Here is an 8315-nt window from a genome sequence, read left to right on the forward strand (position 1 = left end):
AGGGGTTCCCCTGCTTACACAGAGGGTGTAGATAGTCCAGCTCCACCCCTACACTGCCTGGACGCAGAGCTGCCATTCTTTGATGAGAAGCTTGTCACTTGTCCCTGTCTGGTCCCTGAGCGCAAGGAATTTGGGAGCCCTGGTGGTCATTCCCCCCTGGGGGCTGGGACACTGTGATGAGGTGAGCTGGGGACATCTGTCCCCCCACCGTCGCTGTCCCCTACATCTCAAGCACCACCCTTTGCCACTAAGACAGAGCACCGCTTGGTTATACATTTTCAAGCTGATTTATCAGTGACTTTTTCTCTAATGAGGAATTCTGTCTCTAAATGCCATTTCACTTTGTGATGTCAAGCGGAATGAAATACCTTGATGAATCACTAAATTCTAACATATTAGAAAAGGCAGCATTCCGCTGGCATCTGATGAGTGAAATGGACTTTTTAATTGATGTAGAAGTTGATTGATGTGAACAAATCAAGGAAAAGGTGCTCCTTTTGATTTGCCTCTGAGAGGGAAATTGACTTTAAGGAGCTTTGAATGCATCGATATCAAAATGTACTAAATGGGGAAATGTGAAATTCAAAAAGTCCCAACGGCCGCTTTCACGTGTTGGAGGGGAAAGTAGAGGAGAGGAAGTGTAGGTGGGCCTGCCCCCTCAGAACATAACCCTTTCTTCTACCCTGGTGTCTGGGTCACAGAGGACCCCAGCCAGGTTGTCTACATCTGGCCACAACAAGGTCTCTGAGGGGAGACCAGAGCTCTGGGAAGGGACACGGGGTTAGCCCAGGATGAGGGGCTCCTGGGGGCCAACAGGGAGAGAGGGAGGGAGGGTGCCTGTAAGGACTGAGCTTATACTAGTGTGGGGGCCACCAGAACAAGTGATTGCAAACCTGGTGGCTTAGAGCAACAGAAATCCATCCTCTTATAGTCTGGAAGCCAGACGTGCAAGGTCAAGGTGTCACAGGGCTTTGCCCCCTCCACAGGCTCCAGGGGAGAATGCTTTCTGCCTCTTCCAACTTCTGGGGGCTCCAGGGGTTCTTCAGCTTGTGGCCTCTGTCTTCATATGGCTGCTCCTCGAGTGTCTCTTCTTGTAAGGACATCCCTCATTTCATGATCCTGCTTCACTTAATTACATCTGCAAAGACCTCATTTCCAAATGAAGGTCACATCCTGAAGTTCTGGGTGGACATGAATTCGGGGGGAACACCATTCGGCCCTGTGCGGGTCCCTGCTAGGTGCCAGGCCCTTGAATACCTGAGAGTCGATGATGGTCACAGAGCTCTAGGAGGAGAGCTTCCTGAAGGAGGTGGCAGGGCTGTGCTGCCAAGAGAGCTGCCGTATCGCTCCCTCGGGCTCTTGGACCCGTGTGACTTGGGGGCCCAATTTAAAACCTATCAATTGTTTATTTCTGGAATTTTCCATTTAATATTTTTGGACCATAGTTGATCATGGGTAATGGAAATGGTGGAAAGCGAAACCAGGGACAAGAGGGGCTTACTATACTAAGTGAAAGAAGCCAGCCTGAGAAGGCTACATCCTGGATGATTCTAAGTCTATGCTGTTCCGGGAAAGGCACAACTATGGAGACAATAAAAACATCAGTGGTTGTCAGCAGCTGGGAGGGGTGGGGTGGATCACAGATTTTTATGGCCATGACACTACTCTGTGTGATACTGTAATGATGGATACAGGACGTTTGTCCAAACCCATAGAGTGTACACCAAGAATGAGCCCTAACATAAACCAGGAACATTAGTTAATAAATAATAGTGTATCGATATTATCAATATCATTGTAACATCAATGATAACAATGTATCAAGTGGATGCAAGACATTCATAATAGAGAAAATTGTGTGTAGGTGGGGAGAGGGGTACATGGGAACTCTGTACTAGCTGCTCCATTTTCTGTAAACCTAAAACTGCCCAATTAATTTAGAAGAAAAGAAAGACAAAGGGGGTTTCCTGGACTTCAGGCTGCAGCCAGGCCACTGCAGTCTGGCCACATAAGTGTCTGTGGGAGTCCCCACCCCCCAGAGCTCTGTCCTAGAATCCTAAATCCCTATGCCTTGCTCTCTCGGGGCCCCTCCTAAAGGCCAAGGCTGTGTGTGTGTATTGTCGCCCCGCCTTACAGCCAGAAATTGCACCTCATCAGTGCCCCCAAGGGCCACCACATCACTCTGGCAATCAGTGGAGTTGATTACATTACTGCTGTCAGCCACCGCCTTATTAAATCATACTTGATTGAAGCATCTCGGGCAGGCCCCCTGGCATCTCCTTGTTAAACTCCGTGCATGGCGGGTCCACCAGAATTGTGTGCTCACGGATGCTACAAGCTCATGAGGGTGTGGTGGACACACATATTGCACGATCAGACGTCACTTACAAAACACTGGTACAAAGAGCAAATTATTAATAATACCAAGATGGCCGCAGCGCAGCGAGGGGCCCTGGGCGACCACACGGGTTGCATGCTGTATCCGAAAACTTTACTTCTCTACTACAACACTCCACTCTCAGAATACTCTTGGTGCTTCACTTCTGACACCGGATGTAGCTACACATCAAACAATTTTCAGGCACCAGCTGGGAGTCCTACAACTTAATTCTGACACTATCTCCCTGCAGATAAGCATTGGAGCCCACAGGGTAATGGCTCAGTCCCCAAAGACTGCTCATACAGGAAGCAACTTCAGATGCCAATGGCTAGTCCAGGTGGCTCCCTGTTCTCCTGACTGAGCAGCCATGGAGCCATTCTACAACAGAGAGGATGTTTATTCAGAGCTTGCTGTAGCCGGGGCTCAGCCACCGTCATTGCATTTGATTGAGCCTCGAAGGCAGGTTGGGGAGAGGGAAGCTTTGGGTGGAATAAGGACCAGCTGAAAGATGGTCTCTTGGAGCTGAGCCCCTATGTGATGTGTTTGGGAAGCACATGAGGCTTTCTCTGACTGGTCCTGGGTTGGAAATGGGGGCAATGCAGGGTACCTGCTGTTACTGACCAAGCCCTGGGCAGAGGCTGCAGTCTGGCTTCCTGAGAGGGCTGCTGCACATTGTGGGTCAGAGTCCCCTTGTCACATGTGGCTGTCCACTGTCTGTTTGTATATTCGTCTCTTATGCCCAACAGGTCACTCCCAGACCCCTGGAGGAAGGGCCGTGCCCACCAGCTTCTCCCTGTACCTGAAGCTTTCCTCTTGTCCACCTCGTCTGGGCTTTTCCTGTCTCTGCCCCTGGGGGCTCAGGGTGATGGAGGCTGACATCACTCAAACCCACCAACCCAGTCGGGGCCCACAGGACCCACCCTGACTCCTGCAGCCTGTGCTGGGTGGGAGAGCCATCGTTCTGTCTGGTCACACTGAAATTTCTACAGCCACCTCCTGGCTTCTTCCCCAGAGGGGCCCAGGCCCCTGGGACACAGCATCCCCAAACACGGTGTGTCATCTCTCCATGTCACAGCACTGCTCTCCCCTCATCACCTGGGCTCCAAATCTCAGGTTACCCTCTCCTATTTCCACCCACCCCCCTGGCCAGTCAACAGGGGAAGCCCATGAACTTCGGCATTGGGCAGGGTTGGATAGTAGCTGTCACCTGCCCCTGGTGCCCTGAGGAAAAAGAGACAAGCTTTCTGTTCTTTGTCTGTATGCCCAGGAGGGCAGTACTGGCACATCTGTCCCTGTAGCCCCAGCCCCCAGAACAGCTCAGGCTCAGGGTATGCACTTGGCTAGTCTCTGCTGGATCAGTGACGCTGTCTGCAAACAGGACAGTGATAGCCCCACTTCATGTCACAGCTAATTTTGGAAGCTCACCGCCTTTCTCCTCCCCCTCAAGTCCCACTTTTACACCCCACCACTGAGTCAGTTCCAATGGCTGTACCTGATGCCACATGGCCTGAGTGGCCCCTGTGTGCAAACTACTTGGGCCATGCCTGGTGCAGGTGTATTCTCACCTGGTGTCTGGCCTCTTTTTCTTCTCACGCCCTATGTCTGATGGCACATGCCCTCCACCTGGGGGTCTGGCCATTGGGTTCTAGCCTTCTTAACCTTCTGGAGTGCCCAGGAGAGACGCACCAAGAGTGCAACCCTGAGTAGCCCCAACCTGGCAGGCTGCATCCCCTTCTCTCGACCGCGGGGTGGGGCCAAGCTGGCATAGTCTCGGCCTCCCTCCAACTGAGCCAATCAGAGTTCTCCAGCGGATACAGGCTCCACCCCCTCCAGCTGAGCCAATGAGAATGCTGGATATGGATCTGAGGCCTCACCTCGGTGATATGACAGGCAGGTGAGGGAAGAGACCTTTTGGAGGGGGTGGGACCAAGTGGGGTCCCAGTGATGCACTGGGGGGTGCAGGGTGCCAAGTCGCCTGTGGTGCAGCCCACCCAAATTCCTCCTTCTCCCCCTTCCCTGAGCTGAGCCAGGCTTTCGGCCCCTTTATCGGGGGCTGGGGCTCTTCATCCTGGTGCCTGGATGGTGCCCAGCACAGTGCGATGCTCAGCAATGCCCTGTGGGGTCAAGCCTCACAGCACCTCACTTCCCTTTCTGAAGGCTGGGTCGCCTGGGAAGCTGCAATTTAAGGAGGTGCCCTCTGAAGTCTGAGACCACAGCCAGGAGGGTCAGCCCAACCCCCCCCCCCGCCCTTGCAGAAGGCCCCTTGATGCCTGTGAGTTCACAGTGTCTTCTGCAAGGTGGTGGATGGCAGAGGCTCGCTCACTGACATTCACACCTTCGGCAACCAGGACAGATTGCCAAAGAGATGAGGTCTGGGAGCAGAGGGTGGCAGAACGACAAACAACCCTGGTGGGGCAGCCAGGGGAGCTTCCTAAAGAAAGGGATATGCAAGTCGACAGGTGAATTAACTGGGGAAAGGGAGGTGGGGTGCACCAGGCAGGGGTATAGCCAGGGCAAAGTCTCCATGGTGGGAGGAAACACGGCCCGTCCAGGGTGTGGAAGGAGGGTCTGCTTGGCCAAAGGACAGTGAATGCCTCACAGCCTCCAGGGCCTGCCCCAGCCTGGGTACCTTCCTGGGGACACAGACAGGGGGCCTCTGGGTGTTTCCAGGTGAACTGGAGTCAGCCTCCGTTGCTTTTGAATAATCATGGGAGCCTCGGCTCCAGTGGCTGAGCCTGACATGGGCAGGGGCCAGAGTGGGGAGGAGGACTGTGTGTCCAGCAGCCACTGGCCTCGGCCTCTGGAAAGGGGGGTCCACAGGCCATGGCAGAGCTCACAGCTAGGGTGGGGGTGTCCATGCGAAGGGTCCAGGGATTATCTCTGGGGAGTCCATCCAGCCACTGTCCCGTTGCCATGGCTCCCGGCTGCCACTAATCCTTGCCCTCCTCACCGCCAGTGCTGGTGTGACCTCTGCAGAGTGTCCCCAGGCTTCACCTCCCTTGATCCTCCTGGGGCTCACCGGGGCTGAGAGTTGAGGGGGCTCCTGCCAGGAGCATGGGGCAACAGGGGAAGGCGGCCTCAAAGTAGACAGGTCGCCTCTCTGGGTATCTTCTCTCCTTTCCCAAGGAGGGCCTAGGTGAAACCACCCAGGTTTTAGGATATTGGAGCAACCCAGCCTGATGCTGGGCTATAACTAAGCACCCACCCACTCACAGGGCCGTGTGTCTGCTGTGCATGGGGCACTGCCTCCCACACAGCACCCTGCACCCCTAGGACAGTGGGATCTCAGGCTACTCAGGAGACCTTGGATTTTGATGAGGGCCTCTGGATTCAGTAGGCAGGAGCTGGGCCAGCACAGCCCTCAGCTCAGGTGTACACACCAGGCTTCCCCACCCTGCCCCCTGCCTGGGCAGCCACGTGGCCAGCTCACTTGCCTGCCTCACTGGCAGTCCCAGAAGCAGAGCCTGGGTCTTGGGGTTTGATTCAGGAGGTGACCCCAGGTAGCAAGAAAGAGGAGTGGGGAGTGTAAGATAGGACAGGGTATGGAACTGTGCACAGCTCAATCCACTAGGACACGCTTCCTCTAAGAATTAGCCCCAGAAAGATGGGACTGAGCATTTATACTGGCTCCTGTCCCCTACTGGTTGCGGGTGCTGCAGAGGGATAGGCCTTCTACACTTCCCGGTGGGCTTCTTGGGGAAACCTAGGCGCTTCCCCAGTGAGGAAACCTCAGGAAAACATGCAGGGAGCAGACCCTGGATGGCACCAGATGGCATGAACCTGAGGAGCCAGAGCTCACAGGAATGCCCACAGGTGAGACACCAGGTGGATGTGATGGCCTCCACAGTCTCACCACGTCTGATCTGGAGACACCCTGAGCTCCTTGCATTTGGAGGACAGAGCTGACCACGCAGGCCGCTGAGCCTGTTCTCAGGACACCAGTCCAGTGGTCCCCCACTGAGCTCAGATCCCTGAGGCCCTCCCTTCATTCACCCTCGAGGTCAGGTCATACCCCTTGCTTGGCCTGGCCTTACCATTTTGGCCCCTTTCCCACTGCCCACCCCACTGTCCTCCTGCTGTTCCCTCTGTTGAGTCTTTCTTACCCTGTCACCCTCCCTGGAGTCAGTGCCCTCCTTAAGAGGCTGTCCTTGGCATTCCTGTCTCCATGCCTCTCTCTTTCGCATCACCCTCCTTCTCTCCACACAGCATTTATGACCATCTAAAAGCACTTACATTAAAAATTCTTTTTGGTGTATCACCGCTCTGCCGTTCTCGGAGCTCCTGGAATCGGCCTTGTCTGTTTTGTTCACAGTGGTGTCTGCATCCTCCTGGGCAGGCTGGGAACCTAGGAACTGTGTGTCTCTCTCACCTAAACGCATTAGAGGGTTTGTGTGGATCTGCGGGGTGTGTGACAGGCCACATGTGTATGTGCACGCAGACCGCCTTCCCAGCTGGCAAGCAACACAGGACATGCAGCCCAGCTCTGTCTGGCCACCCCAGCCCGCATGGCCACCCACAGGGCCCAAAAGGTCTCCTGCGCCAGGGACATGTGGACCTCAGCAGGGACTGTGCCTGCTTTAGCACCAGCATTGCTCATGTCCTGGGTGGCCTGGACATCTCAGCCTGCTGTGGCCGCTGTTTCCTGCGGGGTGTCAGGAAAGACATCAGTCTCCTTGTGGTGGCCAGGCAGGCAGCTGCCCCTCTGAAGGCCAGTGGGACTCCTTGCCTGATGACGGGCTGGAGGGGGTGGGGGTGGGACATAGAGGAGGGCTGCAGCCCAAGGGGGCGGTATTCCACTCTGTCCTTTTTTTTTTTTGGCTGCACTCTGGCCTCATGTCCACATGGATCCCATGGGGAGTTGGGGGACGCAAGGAGATGGCCAGGTTGGGACTGGGGGGAGGTCTGGAGACTTCCTGAGCATGGAGGCTTCTAGTGTGGCTGGGGAGGGTTTCCTGTGGGCTCCAGGCAGCAGCCGAGCCTCACCAGGTACAGCCGGCATGAAAACAAGCACTCACTTCCAGGCTGGCCTCCTTCGTTCTCTAGGACCTTCTTCTTGACTAAAAACCATAATTCATGAGCCTTGTAGAAAGTGTAACACCTCAGAAGAGCATGAAGAAAAAGGCAGTCCAGGCACACTGCCTCCCTGTGAGACTGGCCAGTACACCACGTACAGGTGACTCCATCCCTGCCTGTCAACACACAGCACGGGGCTGCCTCACATCACCTGTGAGGGTCCTCATGCTGTGGGGGTTTGGGGGTGCCTCATTTCATTTGGCCAGTGGCTGGGCTCCGTGAGCTGGGGGCTGCACCAGGTGTGAAGCTGTCCAGATACCTACCCAGCTCTCTCCCTAGCATAGCACAGGTGTTCAATAACCTGGATAAAACTTGTGGCTCTCACAGTGGAGTTCCCATCAGCAGCACAGGCACCACCTGGAACCTGTCAGAGACAGATGCTCAGGCTTGCGACCCTGGGCAAGAGACCCAGCAGCTGTGTTTCAATGCACCTGGGACTCTGATGCCTGATAAGGGGAGACCCCACAGAGCATCCTGGGAGTCCCCAAACCACTAGCCATCTGGGCCACCTGCTGCCCCTCTGCTGTGATCCTGACCCCCACCTCCGGCACAGACCCTCCCTCAGAGCGCTTCTCCCTGAGGGAGGACCCCTCACCAACTCTCTTCAGATTTTTAGAAGTGCTGTACCGGGACACCCTCCAGCCGCTCCTGCGGGCAGGACTGCGGCCCCCCAGCTCTGGGCTGAGCCAGAGGTGAATGAAGAGAATGAGGTGGGAGCGCCCATCATCTTATTCGCCCCTAAAGAGACAGGGACTGTAGGCAAACATGCAGTCTTGGGGCGGGGGAAAGGACTATGGACAGATGGACAGACCGGCGGACTGGGCTTGGGGCTGCAAGAAGCCAGGTGCCCGCCCCCCGCCCC

This window comes from Hipposideros armiger, unplaced genomic scaffold, assembly GCF_001890085.2.
Source record: "Hipposideros armiger isolate ML-2016 unplaced genomic scaffold, ASM189008v1 scaffold_126, whole genome shotgun sequence".
Taxonomy (NCBI): domain Eukaryota; kingdom Metazoa; phylum Chordata; class Mammalia; order Chiroptera; family Hipposideridae; genus Hipposideros; species Hipposideros armiger.